At 50.2% G+C, this 20,401-nt stretch overlaps 1 protein-coding gene across 3 annotated transcripts in view; it reads left to right on the forward strand.

Annotated features, from left to right (window-relative positions):
- The window catches only part of B4GALNT3 (beta-1,4-N-acetyl-galactosaminyltransferase 3), a 108,144-nt gene that overhangs the window by 42,249 nt on the left and 45,494 nt on the right, over positions 1–20,401 (forward strand). The window lies entirely within an intron of this gene.

Genomic DNA, 20,401 nt, shown 5'->3' on the forward strand with positions numbered 1-20,401 from the left:
AACTATATGTTTTGAACACCTTTCTGGGTTAGTGTGTGCGGCCTTCCACACCCTTTTCACTCACCACGGTGTTCTGTTGAGTGGCTCTACCCCATCATTTCACACTGCCCTTGGCACAGAGCCCCTGTCTGGAAGTGTCACTGGGCCTGGGTGCTGTCTGGTGGATTAGACAGATGCTTCCGCTGTCTTGGAATCTGGACGCTGTGGGAACACAGAACATGGATGTAAATGAACTGACAGAGCTCAGAGAAAAGGAGCCATGTGGCCTGCTGTTGTGGTGACCCTTTACCCCACGCCCTTCACCCTACATCCCTCACCCCACACCCTACACCCTGCGAGTGGCTCTGTGTCTATATACAAGAGTTTACATCTGTGGTTGAAGCACTTTCTCACAAAACGGTGGTGCTTATTCTAGGAGGCCCTACCAAAGAAAAGCTCTAGGTAGCAACATGAGTCATCCAGCTGTAGAGCCCGTGACTGTGGCATACAGAACATTCCTGTCCCTGGAAATCCAGGAGTAGCTTGGTGGATGCCTGTCCCTGGAAATCCAGTACTAGCTTGGTGGACGCCTGTCCCTGGAAATCCAGTACTAGCTTGGTGGACACCTGTCCCTGGAAATCCAGTACTAGCTTGGTGGACACCTGTCCCTGGAAATCCAGTACTAGCTTGGTGGACACCTGTCCCTGGAAATTCAGCAGTAGCTTGGTGGACACCTGTCCCTGGAAATCCAGGAGTAGCTTGGTGGACACCTGTCCCTGGAAATCCAGGAGTAGCTTGGTGGACACCTGTCCCTGGAAATCCAGGAGTAGCTTGGTGGACACCTGTCAGGAGTGCTTGAGTAGAGGGTTGATATTAACCTGTGAAAGAAATTTCTGATGATCATCCATTATAACTGGAAGAGATCTGAAAAATGACTTGGCCCAAGGTCCCACAGCCAGTGGAGACAGAATGTCTTCTCTTATTGCCTCTTCCGCTGGCCCCGCCAGCCCAGACCTGTCCCTAGGAGGACATCCAGTTCATATTCGTTAATGAAGAGAAAGCTTCCAGATCCTTCACAGTGTCGCCGTTACCTCAGAACGACCAGTGCATATTTTGAAACAACTTTTGTGTTTTTTAGACGGGGTGTTGCTCCGTCACCCAGGCTGGAGTGCAGTGATACAATTGTGGCTTGCTTCAGCTTCGAACTCCCAGGCTTGAGCAATGTTCCCGCCTCAGCCTCTCGAGTGGCTGGGACTGCAGGTGTGCGCCACCATGCCTGGCTAATTTTTAAACGTTTGTTATAGAGATAGGGTCTTACTGTGTTGCCCAGGCTGGTCTCAAACTCATGGTCTCAAGGAATAAAACAGCCTTTTAATATTTATACCTAAGGTTTGGTTCTCTGCAGATGTCCCCCAGAATTGGGCACAGCCTCCGATCGGCCTTATTCCTCTCGCTTAATATTTGCCGCTAATCCAAACCCCGTGTTCAGCTCTTCGCCCATGACCTTTTCCCTCTGACCTCTCATTTGCACAGGCCCTTCCAGCAGAGCTCCAGGCTGTTCTTACCCAAGCAGAGATTACAAACGTACTATGAGGACTGAGCCTCCCAGACTTAGGGCTTCACCCGCAGTAAGGGAGAACTAGACACCTCTTTGTCTCACGCTACAAAGTGCCCCAGCAGGCCTCCCATACACAATTACTTTTCACTGAGGAGCCAGGGAACCAGGGTCTTCTCCTCTCACGCAGCCTTGTGAGGTTGGCGGGACAGCGTGTGACCCGTGCCTGGGCAGAGGCACATGCCTTTAAGAGCCTTGCTGGGGAGGTGCCCCACTAAGGAGAGGTGGAGACGTAACCCTACTGGCTTTTCTTACCCAGCAGGTGTGTAAGACAGACACACTCAGACAACACTGCTTTCCCCATCACTGCCTGTCATCCAGCACTTCAGAGATGATGGACGGCCAGGCACGGTGGCTCACGCCTGTAATCCCAGCACTTTGGGAGGCTGAGGCGGGCGGATCTCGAGGTCGGGAGATCGAGACCATCCTGGCTAACACGGTGAAACCCCGTCTCTACTAAAGATACAAAAAATTAGCCAGGTGAGGTGGCGGCACCTGTAGTCCCAGCTCCTCGGGAGGCTGAGGCAGGAGAATGGCGTAAACCCGGGAGGCAGAGCTTGCAGTGAGCTGAGATCCGGCCACTGCACTCCAGCCTGGGCGACAGCGCGAGACTCCGACTCAAAATAAATAAGTAAAGGTGATGGACAACGTGTCTGAGGCTGATGGGGTGGAGGACACCTGCACACCTGCACCTACGAACCAACTGCTGTACCTTTGCCCCACCCCCAGCCCCCTCTGAGAACTCAGATCCCACCTAGGAGGGGATGGATGGGCTTGTGAACAGCTGAGAAGTGCTTTGCAAAATGCAACGACTTAATCATAAATGAACATTAGAAGGTGGCCTGGGGCCACTATGCTTCAGGAAACTCCTTCATACGGAGAGGACAGGAAAAAGGGAGAATTCCAGGGCAGGAGAAACTTGGGAAGCAACACCGAATGGAGACAGAGGGAGGCTTTCGGGGGGATTCAGATGATACTGAAACCCGGATATGGAACAGGACAAAAAACAGCAACTTACTCTCAGGGTGTCTTTATTCTCCCGAGTGCTGATTTCATTGACCTAAATCAGGTCTCCGCTCCTGTATGCTGGTACCTAGTTTAAGAGAGTCTTATAAATACACAAAGCCGGAAATGCCTGGGTAGCGGGGTGGCAGGAGGATGTGGTTCCCCTCCAGGACAGGATCTGACTCAAATCACACTTCCCTCCTGGATTCCAGACTCTGCCAGAGGGATGCCTCCGAGGCGGTGTTTGGAAGGAGGTGCTGAGAGGAGAGCTGGGTTATTCTAAGTGTGGCCTAGGGAAGATCTTGCCAGACTTGTTAATGTGTGTCCCCACCCAGTGCCCTGCTCAGCAGGGCAGAGAAATGTGCTGTGGGTGGTGGGAGCAAGAAGGAGAGGAGACCAGGACACTATTCCGCACACACCCAGTTTCATCCCTTGCTGCATTTCACTAAAATTATGCACTCACCCCTACGAGACCTACTGTGTCCTTCTTGAGTCCTTGTTTGGCATACCTCTGTTCCCTTCCAGGGCTGAGTGAGTTCAGTCCACATTTATTGCACTGAAAACTCACAGGTTGGAGCCTGGAGAAATCATCGGAACCATTCCCTTTCCTCTTCAGGCAAGATGAGCGGTGGGCCCAGGTTGCCTAACCTAGCTAGCTGCGTGGCATCTCCAGAGCATCCAGCTCAAAGCAGGCATGACAGGGGCGGGGCACCCAGAGAAATGGCGCCAGTACTGCTGCAGGGGTAAGATGTGGCAGCAAAGGGCGGGCAAGAGGGCTCCCGATGATTTCTGCGATGCTGAGCTGGCTGCCTGCTGGCTTTGTGAGCAGTGGAATAAGAAGGCTATTGTGTCAACTCTTTGAGGGGTGGGTGTGGTCTTCCTTGGGGGTGAGAAAGTACAATGGGAAGGGCTAGCAGCTCCCCCGATCCTCTTCCCACTGTGATCTGAGAAACACTCCGTGGGGGGGGGTTGGGCGCTGGGGGGCTGGTAAGGGGAGTTGGCTGGGCTGGGAGGGAGACAGGCCCTTTCAAGTGCCGGTCAGACTCATGTGAGCTGTTTACCCGCCTCATGCCCAAGGGTGCAATGTGAGTCATTTAATTTAATTGGTTTAATAAGTAAACGGTCTGGGTACAAAGAGGAGGGGGTTGGGTATGAGCGGGAGGGGCGGTGCAAACCCTACAGAGCTGCTTTGAAAAGAAACCTGTTGCCAGCCCTCTGGGGATGGTCATAATTAAACTGGGAGTGGAGATGCTTTGGGAAGCAGGGAGAAGGGAGAGCCCCAGATGTTGAAGTGGAATGAGGAGTAGAGGCTGTAAGTCGGCCTCAGGTTCTCAACGCCCATCTGAGTATTCCATTTGCTGGTGCTGGTATATCCACAGGGCTGTGCAGCCATCGCCACGGCCTAATTCCAGAGCGTTTTCCTCACCCCAGAAGGGAACCTCGCACCCACATCAGTCACTCTCGATTCTCCCCACCTCTTTCCTCACCCCAGAAAGGAACCTCGAACCCACATCAGTCACTCCCGATTCTCCCCACCTCCGGCACTGGCAACCACGACTCTCCTTTTGGTCTCTATGGATTTGCCTAATCTTTTTTTTTTTTTTTTTTTTTTTTGAGACAGGGTCTTACTCTGTCGCCCAGGCTGGAGTACAGTGGCAGCTCACTGCAACTTCTGCCTGCCGGGCTCAAGCTATTCTCCCACCTCTGCCTCCTGAGCAGCTGAGCTACAGTCGTGTGCCACAACACCCGGCTAATTTCTTTTTTAGATACCTTCCACCTTCCACTACCTTCCACCTTCTACCACCTTCCACCACCTTCCACCACCTCCCACCTTCCACCTTCCACCACCTTCCACCTTCCACCACCTTCTACCACCTTCTACCACCTTCTACCACCTTCCACCACCTTCTACCACCTTCCACCACCTTCCACCTTCCACCTTCCACCTTCCACCACCTTCCACCTCCCACCACCTTCCACCTTCCACCACCTTTCACCTTCCACCTTCACCTTCCACCACCTCCCACCTTCCACCTTCCACCACCTTCTACCACCTTCCACCACCTTCCACCACCTTCCACCTTCCACCACCTTCCACCACCTTCCACCTTCCACCACCTTCCACCTCCCACCACCTTCCACCTCCCACCACCTTCCACCTCCCACCACCTTCCACCTCCCACCACCTTCCACCTCCCACCACCTCCCACCTCCCACCACCTCCCACCTCCCACCACCTTCCACCTTCCACATTCCACCACCTTCCACCTTCCACCTTCCACCTTCCACCACCTTCCACCACCTTCCACCACGTTCCACCATCTTCCACCATCTTCCACCTTCCACCTTCTTGGATTTTGCCAAGAAAGAATCCAGGGCGAATCTGTAGAGTAAAGTGAAAGCAAATTTATTAAGAAAGTAAAGGGAGTAAAAGAATGACGACTCCATAAGCAGAGCAGCCCTGAAGGCCGCTGGTTGCCCATTTTATGCTTATTTCTTGATTATATGCTAGACGGGGTGGATTATTCATGCCTCTCATTTTTAGACCATATAGGGTTAACTTCCTGATGTTGCCATGGCATTTGTAAACTGGCATGGCGCTGGTGGGAGTGTAGCAGCCAGGACAGCCAGAGGTCACTTTTATCACCATCTTGGTTTTGGTGTGTTTTAGCCGGCTTCTTTACTGCAATCTGTTTTATCAGCAAGGTCTTTATGACCTGTATCTTATGCCGACCTCCTGTCTCATTCTGTGATTAAGAATGCCTTAACTTACTGGGAATGCAGTCCAGCAGGTCTTAGCCTTATTTTAGCCAGCCCCTATTCAAGGTGGAGCTGCTCCAACACCTCTGACAATAGCTCACAACTATTTTGTGTAGACAGGGTCTCCCTGTGTTGCCCAGGCTGATCGCTAACTCCTGGCCTCAAGCAATCCTCTGACCTCAGTTTCCCAAAGCATGGGGATTACAGGCATGAGCCACTGTGCCCGGCCCATTTCTTTTTATTGCTGAGTAATATTCTGCAGTGTGGATAGACCACATTTTGCTTCTCCATTCATAGTTGATGGACATTTGCATTGTTTCTGCTTTTTGGCTATTGGGAGTAATAATGCTCTGAGGCTTTCATTTCTTTTGGGTGTATACCTGGGAATGGAATTGCTGGGTCAAATAGTAACTCTGTGTTTTGAGGGACTGTCAGATTTTTCCAAATCGGCTGCACCATTTTACTCTCTCGCCAGCCATGTACAAGGGTTCCAATTTCTCTGTGTTTGTGCCAACACTTGTTATTGTCTGTTGCCAACACTTGTTATTGTCTGATTTTTTAATGACAGCTGTCCTAGTGGGTGTGAAATGGTTCTGTACTTGTTTGTAAATAATTTCTTCTTCTCTTGCCAGTTAAGGTAGATCAACATTGTCACTCCCATTTCAGCCACACATCAATTTTCCCAGGCAGGAAAGAAGCATGCACCGGGTCACAGATGAATTATATGACTCAAACAGCAAAATTTTTAAATAATTGAAAAGATGTTCGTGACATTATTGTTGAGAGGAAAAACAGCAAATTGCAGGATAATATGTAATAGTATAAGCCAATCTATATTTTTAAAATAGACCCGGCCGGGCGCGGTGGCTCAAGCCTGTAATCCCAGCACTTTGGGAGGCCGAGACGGGCGGATCACGAGGTCAGGAGATCGAGACCATCCTGGCTAACACAATGAAACCCCGTCTCCACTAAAAATACAAAAAAATTAGCCGGGCGTGGTGGCGGCGCCTGTAGTCCCAGCTACTCGGGAGGCTGAGGCAGGAGAATGGCGGGAACCCGGGAGGCGGAGCTTGCAGTGAGCCGAGATCGCGCCACTGCACTCCAGCCTGGGCGACAGAGTGAGACTCCGCCTCAAAAAAAAAAAAAAATAGACCCTCCTTGGCCGGGCACGGTGGCTCACGCCTGTAATCCCAGCACTTTGGGAGTCTGAGGTGGGCAGATCACCTGAGGTCAGAAGTTCGAGACCAGCCTGGCCAACATTGTGAAACCTCGTCTCTACTAAAAATACAAAAATTAGCCAGGCTTGGTGGTGGGAGCCTGTAATCCCAGCTACTCGGGAGGCTGAGGCAGGAGAATCTCTTGAACCCGGGAGGTGGAGTCGAGATCACATCACTGCATTTGAGCCTGGGCGACAGCGAGGCTCTCTCTCAGAAAGAAACGAAAGAAACAACACAAATTCTGGAACCAAAGACCTTGAGTTCCTGGCTGCACAACTTACTAGCCATGTGGCAAGTGCTTAACCTCTCTGAAGTTCAATTTCCTCATCTGTGAAATGGAGACAATAATAGTACCTACCTCAAAGGGTTTAGGTTTTTTTTTGGTTTTTTTTTTGTTTTTTTTTGAGATGGAGTCTCACTGTGTCGCCAGGCTGGAGTGCAGTGGTGCAATCTCGGCTCACTGCAACCTTCACCTCCAGGGTTCAAGCGATTCTCCTGCCTCAACCTCCCAAGTACCGAGTAGCTGGGACCACAGGCGGGCACCACCACACCTGGCTAATTTTTTTTTCGTATTTTAGTAGAGACAGGGTTTCACCATGTTAGCCAGGATGGCCTCGATCTCCTGACCTCGTGATCCGCCCGCCTTGGCCTCCCAAAGTGCTGGGATTACAGGCGTGAGCCACCGCGCCCGGCCTCAAAGGGTTTTTAATGACAATTAAAAGGGATACATCTGTAAGATGTTTAAGACACTGCCTGGCATATTATAAATGCTAAATGTGTTAGCTCTTATTATTTTTATCATCTCATATTTATCGAACATTTACCGTATGCCACTCTCATTTGATCTTCATAACCCCATATGGGAAATACTACTAATATAGCTCTCTTACAGAGATGAAAACCAAGGCTTAGAGATGAAGCTAGATGTCTTAGCACCTGACTCTAAAGTTCTTCCCCCTGCTGCCTAGATGGATACTATTATCAGTAACATTATTTGTTGAACAAGTACCTATGTGCTAGGCATAATGAAAAAAGTAGACAAAAATCCTGCTTTCGTGGAACATATATTCAAATATTTATGTGTGGGGAGAAGACAGATTTTATACCCATGCACACATAATATGTCAAGTGGTAATAAATGCTGTTGAGAAAAATAATACAGAGTTAGATAGAGTGATAGGCTGGGGGTAGAGTGTTATTATATATAGGTTGATCAGAAAAGTCTTCTGATATTGGAGCAGAGATCTGAGTAAAGAGGGCAAGAAGCTTTCTCAGGGAAGTGTGGTTTAGGTAGAGGACATGCAAAGGCCCGGGGTACAGCATGCCTGGCATATTGGAAGAACAGCAAGGAGATCAGGGTAGCTGGAATGAAATGGTGATAAAGAGATAGGAGACAAGGTCGGAGATTTAATCTGTAAGGCCTTATTAGTTGAGCAACCATATAATTGATTGTTTAAATTGGAATAGTTTTGAGAGTGAAAGCAGGTACTATTAATAATTGTCAGGGCAACCGGTGTAAACTGGGTCTTTCCCCAAGAAACTTTACTCATTGGCCATCAGAAGGATTTTGGATTGTATTTGAGTGGTTTGGGAAGTCACTGGAAGGTTCTAAGCAAGGATTGGCATGGCCCGACTTACATTTTGGTGGGGTCCCTCTTGCTTCTAGACCATAGGTGCAGGGGTGGATACAAGGGGGCTGCAAGAGCGATGATGTCTAGGACTGGAGTGGTGGAGATGGAGGAGGGAGAAGTCGTCAGATTTTGCACGGCTTTTGAAAGTGTGGCTGATGAGACCTGCTGAGGGATTGGATATGGGGAGAGGAATCAAGTAGTTTGAAGATTTTTGACCTGGGTGGTTGGAAGGCTGGAGTTGTCACTTACAGGATGGAGAGGTGCAGGTTTGGGAGGAAAAATCAAGAGTTAGGTTACGTTTCAGATGCCTTGGATATCCAAGTGAGAGAGTGAGTAAGAAAATTGGCTGTATAAGTGGGGAGCGCAGGGAGTGGTCAGGCTAAGGCTGGGAACTCATCAGTGTACGGACGGTTTTCCAAAACACCTGCTGAGATCAGCAAGGCAGCCGTGTTGATGGCAAAGACGATCATCAGAGACTGACCCTAAGGTGAGCAATCCAGTGTTCAAAGGTTAAAGGACAAATGAGGAACATTTAGCAAAAAGATGAGGAGTAGCCCATGGGAGAAGATCAGGGATTGCAGGAGAATCGTAACCTTCTGCTTCACACGCTTCTGCACTCTGTGATCTAGGGGGAGGGAGGGAAGCGTATGTTACTTGTATTTTAGAAACAAAGCTTCTGGGTTTCAGTCAGGAACCCAAGACAGGTGTCTTGTGGGAGGCCAGGGGGTTGGAGATGGCTCTGTAAAATCTAGGTCTCTTCAGGGACAGTGGTTTTATTTCCATTTTACTTGATTTCAGGATTTATTTATGTTCCCAGACCCAGCAATTCCACCTTCCCCAAAATGCCTATTCATGACCTACTTCACCGTGTGTCTTCCCTGACCACCAGGATCTGCCTCTCTCGATTCAAGGAGACTTGACTCAGTGCGCAGTTATGTCCTTGTCACGTTATCAAACCCCTCCTTCCTGCGTGAAGCAGGGCTGTGCCGCGGGGAAAGCACAGGAGAGGCGGCCGGGTGTGAGCTCCAGCCCCGCCGTGCGTTAGCGGCCACGCAGAACCGTCCGCCGTGACTTATCTGCCTGACCCAAACCGGCTCCTTGGCCTCCATTTCCTCACCAGTGGGGCTCCACAGTGCTGGCTTCACAGGGTCGGAATGAGGATTAACCAGGCAGTAGTGGGAAGAGCGTGGCCTTTCAAACCAAACAGAATTAGTTTGAATCCCAGTTTAGCCACCTGTAAGGTCTGGGACAGACCATGTGAACCTTTAAACCTCAGTTTTATCGTTAGGAGAGTGGGGAGCATAGTACCTTACGGGGCTGTTGTACGTTGGAAATTCATCCATTCATGTACCTAATTCATCTTTCCAGCTGAATTATGGGAGTAGGGGGGTGAAGCAACTGGGCTTTAAGATATTAAGGAACTTGCCCAAGGTCACAAGCTAAAATGTGGCAGGACGGGGATTCAATTCCAGATCTTTCTGGATCTGCAGGTGGTTCTTACCCATCTTCGAACATCCACTCAGAGCCAGACAAGGCAGCTATGTGCAGTTGTCTCTTGGTATCCACGGGGGATTGATTCCAGGATTCCCCATGGATACTAAAATCCAAGGATACTCAGGTCCCTTTTATAAAATATGGTGCAGTATTTGCATATAACCTACACACATCCTCCCATATAATTTTTTTAAGACTCTGGGTCTCACTCTGTTCCCCAGGCTGGAGTGCAGTGGTGATCATAGCTCATTGCAGCCTCCAACTCAGGGACTCAAGCAGTCTTCCCTCCTCAGCCTCTAGTACCACAGGCGTGTGCCACCATGCCCGGCTAATTGTTGTTGTTGTTGTGGTTGTAAAGATGAGGTCTGTTATGTTGCTCAGCCTAGTCTCCAACTCCTGGGCTCTGAGCTATCCTCCCATCTCAGCCTCTCAAAGTACTAGAATTATAGGCATGAGGCACTGTGCCCAGCCCCTCCCATATATTTAAATCATCCCTAGATTACTTCTAATACCTAATACGATGCAATAGCGTTTGCATTTACATAGCATTGTAAATAGTTGTTATGTTGTATATTCTTGATTTGTATTTTCTATCGTTATATTGTTTTTTATTTTTATTTTTCTGAATATTTTCAATCGCTATTGGTTGAATCCACGGATATGAAACCTATGGAACCTGTGTATGCCAAGGACTGACTATATACCTAATAGATGCTTCGAAAATCTAGCTTGTTGTCTGTCCATGTGGCTTCTTCTTTCAGGTCTCTTTTAAAGCTTTCTTCCCACCGTAAGCCATTTCGTGCAACCATCAGAATGCTAATAAACTGATCCAAGAAGCCAGTTCCAAATAAATATCAGACTGTGCAGTCTTTGTGAGAAGCCTGTATCTTTTTATATGGTGGTGAACTCCAGGGAAACCTAGCTCAGTGCCTCAGCCCACTCAAGGGAATATTTGCATCTTACCCTACAAATTGCCTACAACAGGCTCTTTGAAAGATGGAAAACATATTCCCCTAAGACCTGGGAAGGCTAAACAGTTAATAGCTTCTCAAGGGTTTTATGTATTCCTAGGATACCGGCAGCTATCACAGGTCATTAAATATCAAAGTTTATGCTCAAGAAGCCAAAAGAAAAACAATGCAACTTCTCTGTGCCTCAGTTGTCTTCACAAATACCTCAACTAGGAGAACATTTCAGAAACCATTTAAGCATCATGCAGGTAAAATGAGAGTCACACAGATCTGAAGGGTTCAAATGTTCACTGCTGGCAGAATCCGGCTCATTGGCAATAAGGCTCCCTCGCCTTTCATCCTGGAGCTTTCTCGGAGCATTGGCTCCTTCCCCAAAGCGTCTCTCTTTTCCTTTCTGCTTTTTTTTGTTTTTTTTTTTTTGGTAAGGATCAGAGTCATCCATCCCATCCCGAGCAGCTTTTTATCAGCTCATCTTCTTAGATATCCTTGATTTTCTCTTTGATTCCCACCAGACCTTGTTGATGTGTTGGTTCACTGAGGCTCTTTCAGCCGAATCAGGGACACAAATTTAAGTTGAACGACTGCTGTTTCTTAGCAACTTAGCGACTGCAGTCTCATCAGCAAGAGGTGAGCTCCTCACTCAGCCCTCAGCAGCGCTTGCCATAACCCTAGGGTTGTTTCTGCGGAAAGTATTCTCTCGTTGGCCAGGTTAGCCCCTTTCATGTTCTCAGCTTTCTACCCTCGTTATGTCCTCTGTGTGGGGGAATTTCAACATATATTTGACCTAGCATTGGTTCTACTGCTGTTTCCACTTCTGCGTATGGTTTGGGCCAGCGGTCATGTCCTGCCAGCATGGAGGTAGCCCTGGATTCATGCACTGGCTCGGGGAAAAGGGAGCGGTGGGAGAAATTGCTGGGGGTTAGGGGCAAGACACGACATGGGATATGGGGTTTTGGAGTAAACTTTTTTTTTTGTCTTTTTTTTTTTTTTTTTTTTTTTTTTTTTGAGACGGAGTCTCGCTCTGTCGCCCAGGCTGGAGTGCAGTGGCCGGATCTCAGCTCACTGCAAGCTCCGCCTCCCGGGTTCCCGCCATTCTCCTGCCTCAGCCTCCCGAGTAGCTGGGACCACAGGCGCCGCCACCTCGCCCGGCTAGTTTTTTGTATTTTTAGTAGAGACGGGGTTTCACCGTGTTAGCCAGGATGGTCTCGATCTCCTGACCTCGTGATCCGCCCATCTCGGCCTCCCAAAGTGCTGGGATTACAGGCTTGAGCCACCGCGCCCGGCCTTGGAGTAAACTTTTATCCTCTAAAGCTATCCATGTGTCTTTAGCAACATGTCTGTTGACCCAGCTGTACATGGGTTAGATAGAGTTGTGTGGAGCAGTCCCGTCTGGTCCTCTGACCAGTGATTTTAGTGGATGTGAGAGACTAAGGACAACAGAGGTCTTTGAAACTGATAACGGTGTCAAACAGTGTGACCGGCCTGGTTTTCCAGGAGAGATGAACTATTTCACGCATTCTGTTGCGATAGCCAGATCACATATCCTGATTTTGAGTTCAGAAAATATGGTCACTAACACATCGAATAACCAGTTGATTTAGTAAGGTTCTCACTTTTCTATTGCTATACTTTTCTCTATAGACATAGAGCTGTACGGGATGTAAAAACCCTGCTCGGTAGTTTAATCAGCCGTCATAAGGGTCGACGTCTCATTGCATTGCTGAAAGGTAAGAGTGGATCAGTAGAAATTACCTTATGAGATTGTGACTAATAGTACCTGAACTAAAGTAGATATTTCAACAATGACACTGCAGTCCAGGGAACAGATTCTTATTTGTAGAGGTCAAAAGAAAACATAAATAACATCGACGACGTGCCTGTGGGGGCTCCCTCCTAGCTTGCTTTCCAGCCAGTGAGTCTCCACTCCTCTCTCTTCTCAAGTATACTTGCATTTGCTCGTTTATTTAAAAAAGTAGTTGTCCGTGCACAGAGTAGGGTGTTTTCTCCCTCCGTGTAGCGTGTTACGAGAGATCACGGAGCGGTACACGCGTCGTCTTATCATGCTTTGCTTTATGCCCTTCACAGATGCTGCTTTGTTTACAGATGGAAGGTCATGGCAGCCGTGCGTGCCCCAAGTCTCCCAGCGCCGTGTTTCCAGCCGTGCGCGCCCCAAGTCTCCCAGCGCCGTGTTTCCAGCCGTGCGCGCCCCAAGTCTCCCAGCGCCGTGTTTCCAGCCGTGCGCGCCCCAAGTCTCCCAGCGCCGTGTTTCCAGCCGTGCGCGCCCCAAGTCTATCAGCGCCGTGTTTCCAGCCGTGCGTGCCCCAAGTCTCCCAGCGCCGTGTTTCCAGCCGTGCGCGCCCCAAGTCTCCCAGCGCCGTGTTTCCAGCCGTGCGCGCCCCAAGTCTCCCAGCGCCGTGTTTCCAGCCGTGCGCGCCCCAAGTCTCCCAGCGCCGTGTTTCCAGCCGTGCGCGCCCCAAGTCTCCCAGCGCCGTGTTTCCAGCCGTGCGCGCCCCAAGTCTCCCAGCGCCGTGTTTCCAGCCGTGCGCGCCCCCCCAGTCTCCCAGCGCCGTGTTTCCAGCCGTGCGCGCCCCAAGTCTCCCAGCGCCGTGTTTCCAGCCGTGCGCGCCCCAAGTCTCCCAGCGCCGTGTTTCCAGCCGTGCGCGCCCCAAGTCTCCCAGCGCCGTGTTTCCAGCCGTGCGCGCCCCAAGTCTCCCAGCGCCGTGTTTCCAGCCGTGCGCGCCCCAAGTCTCCCAGCGCCGTGTTTCCAGCCGTGCGCGCCCCAAGTCTCCCAGCGCCGTGTTTCCAGCCGTGCGCGCCCCAAGTCTCCCAGCGCCGTGTTTCCAGCCGTGCGCGCCCCAAGTCTCCCAGCGCCGTGTTTCCAGCCGTGCGCGCCCCAAGTCTCCCAGCGCCGTGTTTCCAGCCGTGCGCGCCCCAAGTCTCCCAGCGCCGTGTTTCCAGCCGTGCGCGCCCCAAGTCTCCCAGCGCCGTGTTTCCAGCCGTGCGCGCCCCAAGTCTCCCAGCGCCGTGTTTCCAGCCGTGCGCGCCCCAAGTCTCCCAGCGCCGTGTTTCCAGCCGTGCGCGCCCCAAGTCTCCCAGCGCCGTGTTTCCAGCCGTGCGCGCCCCAAGTCTCCCAGCGCCGTGTTTCCAGCCGTGCGCGCCCCAAGTCTCCCAGCGCCGTGTTTCCAGCCGTGCGCGCCCCAAGTCTCCCAGCGCCGTGTTTCCAGCCGTGCGCGCCCCAAGTCTCCCAGCGCCGTGTTTCCAGCCGTGCGCGCCCCAAGTCTCCCAGCGCCGTGTTTCCAGCCGTGCGCGCCCCAAGTCTCCCAGCGCCGTGTTTCCAGCCGTGCGCGCCCCAAGTCTCCCAGCGCCGTGTTTCCAGCCGTGCGCGCCCCAAGTCTCCCAGCGCCGTGTTTCCAGCCGTGCGCGCCCCCAAGTCTCCCAGCGCCGTGTTTCCAGCCGTGCGCGCCCCAAGTCTCCCAGCGCCGTGTTTCCAGCCGTGCGCGCCCCAAGTCTCCCAGCGCCGTGTTTCCAGCCGTGCGTGCCCCAAGGCTATCAGCGCCGTGTTTCCAGCCGTGTGCGCTTGCTCCATGTCTGTCACATTTGGTGATACTTACAATACTTCTGATGTTTTCATTACTATTTCATCTGGTGTGGTAATCTGTGATCTGTGACGTTACCGTTGTAATTATTTTGGGGTGCCACAGACTGCACCCAAAGAAGATGGTGAACTTAATAAATGTGGTGTGTGTTCCAACTGCCCCACTCATGGACGGTTCTCCCATCTCTCTGCCTCTCCTCAAACCTCCCTCTTCCCTGAGGCACAACAATATTGAAATCAGGCCAGTTAATAACCCTGCACTGGCCTCCAAGTGTTCAAGTGTCAGGGAGAGTCCCGCGCCTGTCCTTTAAGTCACTAGCTGGAAATGATTAAGCTTAGTGAGGAAGGCGTGTCCAAAGCCAAGACAGGCCGACAGCTAGGCCTCTTATACCCCAGTTAGCCAAGAATGCACCGTTGTGAGTGCACAGGAAGAGTTTTTAGGCTAAAGCCAAAGGAGGGCTCAGAGGTGAGTGTTACGTGGCTTATGCTTCTGAAGAGCTCAAAAGCTTGCTTTATATGATAAAAGATTCTAGGCTGGGCGGGATGGCTTACATGTGTAGTCCCAACACTTAGAGGGACCAAGATGGGAGGATCGCTTGAGGCCAGGAGTTCAAGACCGAGCTGGGTAACATAGCAAGACCCCATCTCTACAAAAAATAAAATAAAATAAAAATTACCTGGGCGTGGTGGCTTATGCCTGTAGTACCAGCTACTCAGGAGGCTAAGGTGGGAGGATCGCTTGAGCCCAGGAGTTAGAAGCTGCAGTGAGCCGTGATTGCCTCCAGGCTTGGTGACAGAGCAAGATGCTATCTCAAAGAAAGAAAAAATGATTCTAGATTTCTAATTAGTCTGGACTTAAGCTTGTAGGGTCTCGGATTCTCAGAGAAGCTTGTTCTCCAGGCTGCCTCTTTAGACTTGGACTGTTTCCCCAAGAGGGGCTGTGTTCAGTTTTAGGATTCCAAACTATTAAATGCTTTACTACCACTCCTGACACCGCTGTGCATCCTCATCAGGCTCAAAACCGAGAACAGCCCCACACGTTAGAGACTGGATGTGTGGTCTGAGCTGAAGATTCTCAGACCAGAGAGCGGAGACCTGGGCTCTAGTCCTGGTTCTGCCTCTGACTTGCTTTGTTACCTCAGACAATGGTCTCCGTCTTCAAAGCTTCAGTTTACTAACATGTCGAATGTTAGAGCTTGCAATGATGATCTCTCAGCTTCTCTAGACAGCAACAGTTCTTAAATTTTCTTTTTTAAAAAAACTATAGTTAAAAATGAATTGGAGGCTAGGCTCAGTGGTTCATGCCTGCAATCCCAGCACTTTGGGAGGCCAAGACAGGCGGATCACCTGAGATCAGGAGTTCGAGACCAGCCTCGCCAACATGGTGAAACCCTGTCTCTACTAAAAATACAAAAATTAGCCGGGCGTGGTGGCACCTGCCTGTAATCCCAGCTACTCAGGAGGGTAGGAGATTCTCCTGAGGGAGGAGAATCTCTTGAACCCGGGAGGCGGAGGTTGCACTGAGCCAAGATTGTGCCACTGTGCTCTAGCCTGGGTGACAGAGCGAGACTCCCGTCTCCAATGTGTCTATATGAATTGGAGTCTCGCTTTCAAAGGCTCTGACAGATGACTGTTTTATCTTAACTTTCCGAGAAATACTTGTGCATTGTCTGCCTGTGCGGGAACCCACTTTTCCAGGGGACATTCTGAATAGTCAGCTCTTCCATCTTCCACGTGTCCTGCAAAGTTTCTCCAGTATTGGAAAACTAACTCCATATGTTTGTATCTTTGATACCTTCAGCTGCATTTGATGTGTGTTTGCATTAAACACGTAATGACTCTCAGAGAAGTCGCACCCCTGGTTTAGGAGTAACAATCAGTTATTCAGAGTTAGGCTGTTTTCACAGGGAAGATTCAGAAAATCGCCCGCTCCCCACCCACGATTCTAATGGAGTTAGAAGGACGTGTGGTCCTTCTACCAGCAGGGCTCTTGTCATCACTCCTGCTGATGTGGCCGACCCTCCACCACCATGGGACGTCTGGGGATTTGAATCCTGGGGTCACTTAGACCCTCTTTCCCGGGAATTTACGTCTTAAAGTCACTTAGACTGTCCTGGGAATGTGAATCCTAAGGGGAGACACACCGAGGTGTCTGGAGCTGGGTCACTGGGTAACTGCGGAGATCCTCATCACTGCTGTGGTTCCTGGCCCTTCCGGGGCCTGTGGTGTGGTTCTGTCTTTGATTCTGTGATTCTACTCTGTGGTCTTTCCCAGAATTACTCTTGTCCTGAGTTAGGAAGTAAGAGAGGGCGGGGAGGCAGGCCCGTGATGCTAACTGGAAGAAACTACTGTGAAGAACCAGTTTTTCCCGCCTTGTTTGCAGTTTCTGGTCCGTCACTGAGTGACATGGTCCTGCTGCACAATCCCGGTATGCGGCTTGCACAACATGAGACTCACCACAGGGGTTCAAAACATCCAAAATACACGTGCATTGAGATGATTCCACCATCACACGTTGATGTTGCCGCAATGTCAAATTGCATTAATTCTACATGCTCGCTCTAAGTTCCTGTACCGGCCTTACTGAGGACAGGCAACCAACAGTGTGCAGACCTCTATCGGCACTGAGCTGGAGCTTCCACGGGAGCAGGTAACTTAGCCTCTCTCTGAAGCTAGGATGTGTTGGAACTGCTGACTTCCACACAGGCTAGTGGACTAGGACCTCCCTGTCCCTGGGGAGAGCCCTACTCCAGGCTCACTCAGAAGTTCTTTTTTTTTTTTTTTAAACTTGTTGGCTGGGATTGCCCCAACCTGACTCGACTCACCTGCCACTCCTCCTCTTTCCACCCAAGGTTTCCCGGACTTTCTGCTTTCTCCATCGAACATGGGCTTTGCCACCAAAGAAGAGAGCAGCCTGGCCTCCCTTGGCCTGCAGCACCTGCTACTTGTGTGCAGTTTAAAAAAACGTGCTGGGCCGGGCACGGTGGCTCACGCCTGTAATCCCAGCACTTTGGGAGGCCGAGACTGGCGGATCACGAGGTCAGGAGATCGAGACCATCCTGGCTAACATGGTGAAACCCCGTCTCTACTAAAAGATACAAAAAAACTAGCCGAGCGAGGTGGCGGGCGCCTGTAGTCCCAGCTACTGGGGAGGCTGAGGCAGGAGAATGGCGTAAACCCGGGAGGCGGAGCTTGCAGTGAGCTGAAATCCAGCCACTGCACTCCAGCCTGGGCGACAGAGCGAGACTCCGTCTCAAAAAAAAAAAAACATGCCTTCCAAAAGCGTGGAAAGCAGGGGCTCTGAGAGATATTTGCACGCTCATGTTCACAGCAGCATTTGCCACAATAGCAGGAGGTGGAAACAGCCCAAGTGTATATGACAGATGAATGGATAACCGAAATGTGGTCTATCCATACAATGGGATATTCAGCCTTAAAAAAGGAAGGAAATTCCGACACGTGCCACAACATGGGCGAACCTTGCGAACATGTGAAGTGAGAAAAGCCAGACACAAAGGGAAAAATGTTGTCTGATTCCATTTCTGTGAGGTCAAATCCTGTGAGGAGTCCAATTCAGAGAGACAGAAGGTAGAGTGGTGGTTGCCGGGCGCTGGGGGGAGGGAAAGTGGCACTTAGTGCTTAACGGGAACAGAGTTTCAGTTCGGCAAGATGGGGAGGTTCTGGAGGTGGATGGTGGTGACGGTTGCACGGCAGTGTGAACGTTCTTAATGCCATTAAACTGTACACTTTAAAATGGTTAAAATGGGCCAGGCATGGTGGCTCACGTCTGTAATCTCAGCACTTTGAGAGGCCAAGAAGGCAGGATCTCTTGAGCCTAGGAGTTCAAGACCAGCCTGGGCAACAGAGAAACCCCCGTCTCTACCAAAAAAAAAAAAAAAAAAAAAAATTAGCCAGGCATGGTGGCACGCGCCTGTGGTCCCAGCTATCTAGGAGCTGGGCTGGGATGATTGCTTGAACCTGGGAGGTCAAGGCTGCAGTGAGCTGAGATCACACCACTGTACTCTGCACTGCAGCTGGGTGACAGAGGGAGACTGTTTCAAAAAAATAAAATAAATGGTAACTTTTATGTTGTAGGTATTTTACTAAATACACACTCCCCCTAAAAATTAAATTTAAAAAAGAGAGAAAGCATTCCCTAAAGAAAGCACTTCCTTCGAAGCACCTTTGGGCTGTGCCTTTGACATGTGTGCCATTGTGAGTGTCCACAGGGTGCTGGGACAGCCTTCAGCTGGTTGTTAATTTCTCAATGTCAGGGCCAGTGTCTGTCACTTCATTCGGTCCCTAGCCCAGAATCGTGACCTAATCGGTCACGATGCCTAATCGGTTCTAGCATGATCAGTACGCCAGGCCTCTCAACCCTCCTTGTCCTTCCTTCGTTCGTTCGTTCACTCCACGTGCATCAAATGCCTGGTTTATATAATGAGAATATAAAGGCCCAGGCAATTTAATCCTTTTCTGAAGTGGGGATGTGTTGAAACCACTAATTTTAACTCATTTATACAGTGAGAATCTGGTAACAAACAAGACCTGGTTTTTGCCTCTGCATGGTGCTGATTTTCAGCCCCTGCCTAGGTTAGGTTCAGCCGGCGTCCTCCCCGGGAACGCTCTGCCTGCGGCTCACTTAACTCCAGCAGCTCCGGCGGGTGCTGTGCTGTGGTGCACAAAGTCCTGGGCCGGGGATCAACGGCCTCGTCTCCAGTCCGGTCCTTAGCACAGGCTTCCCTTTGACATTGAACAAATCAGTTAACTTTTCTGCAGGTCTCTGTGTCTCCATCCGCAAAATGGAAATGATTTATGGCACTGGGATAAAAATAAGAATAAGAAGATGAATCAGCTCTGATGGAAAACATCGGAAAGAGGCTGGACGCAGTGGCTCACGCCTGTCATCCCAACACTGGGAGGCCAAGACAGGCGGCTTACGAGGTCAGGAGTTCGAGACCAGTCTGGCCAAATAGTGAAACCCCGTTTCTACTAAAAATACAAAAAATTAGCTGAGGGTGGTGGCAGGCGCCTGTAATCCCAGCTATTCGGGAGACTGAGGCAGGAGAATTGCTTGAATCTGGGAGGTGGAGGTTGAAGTGAGCTGAGATCTTGCCAGTGCACTCTCGCCCAGGCCACAGTGTGAGACTCCGTCTCAAAAACAAAAACAAAAACAAAAAATCACACATCGGATAGACCGACCGATCCGTGGTGGGATGGTTGACAAAACAATATACAACGCACTCCTCCACCCCGCGGTGGGCTAACCTGAAGTCCCATTAAAATGACGTTTCATGGGGAGGAGGAAAGCAGATCCCCATATTCCTTTCTTGGAGAACAAAGTTACTGTCATACATGCCTTCCCCGTCCCACTTATTGCTACCAAGGACAGGTTACAACAACCTCAGTTTGACTTTGGCAAGTTATAATCGTCAGACCCCGCATACCAGCAGCTGGCAGCCCTCCAGATCAGATAACGTACCTTTTTTGTTTTCAAGCCTGATGCAGAAAAGAGAAAGGGCTTAATCACAGTGTGTTTTCCAAAAGGAGCCATCAGGTGGGGAGAGGGCGGGGTGGCTGTGGCTCCTGGCTGCTGGTCCCAAACCCAGTCCCTGTGTGGGCCTGGAAAACTTTTTTGGCCTCAGGGCCATACCTCTTTCTGCTTTCCTCGGATTCCATTGCTTTTGTATTCAACAAACAAAAGGGTCTGTGTAAGATACTTGTTAAGAGATGTTAAAAAAAAAAAAAAAAAAAGAAAGAAAAGAAAACGAACGAGTTAAATCTCAGCTCTATTATCTAGATGTTGTGAGTTCTTGGGCAGGTATGCACCATCCTTACCAGTCAGGACCTCAGTTTTCTCATCTGTAAAATGGGAATAATATTAATACCTATCTAAAGGATTGTTATGAAGATTAAACAAGACCATTTATGTCAAGTGCTTAGCATGATGACTGCCCTGGGCAAATGCACATTCGCTAGCTGTTGTGTTTATCCTCTGTTAAATGCATGTGGTGCGTTAAACTCGTTGTGTTAAACCTGCCACTATCCTCTGTTAAACTTGGTGGTGGGTTAAGTGGGTTAATGTATGGAGGAGGGTTTTGTAAACAGTATTGTTTCCCACCCAGGTCCCTTTT

This window comes from Macaca thibetana, chromosome 11, assembly GCF_024542745.1.
Source record: "Macaca thibetana thibetana isolate TM-01 chromosome 11, ASM2454274v1, whole genome shotgun sequence".
Taxonomy (NCBI): domain Eukaryota; kingdom Metazoa; phylum Chordata; class Mammalia; order Primates; family Cercopithecidae; genus Macaca; species Macaca thibetana.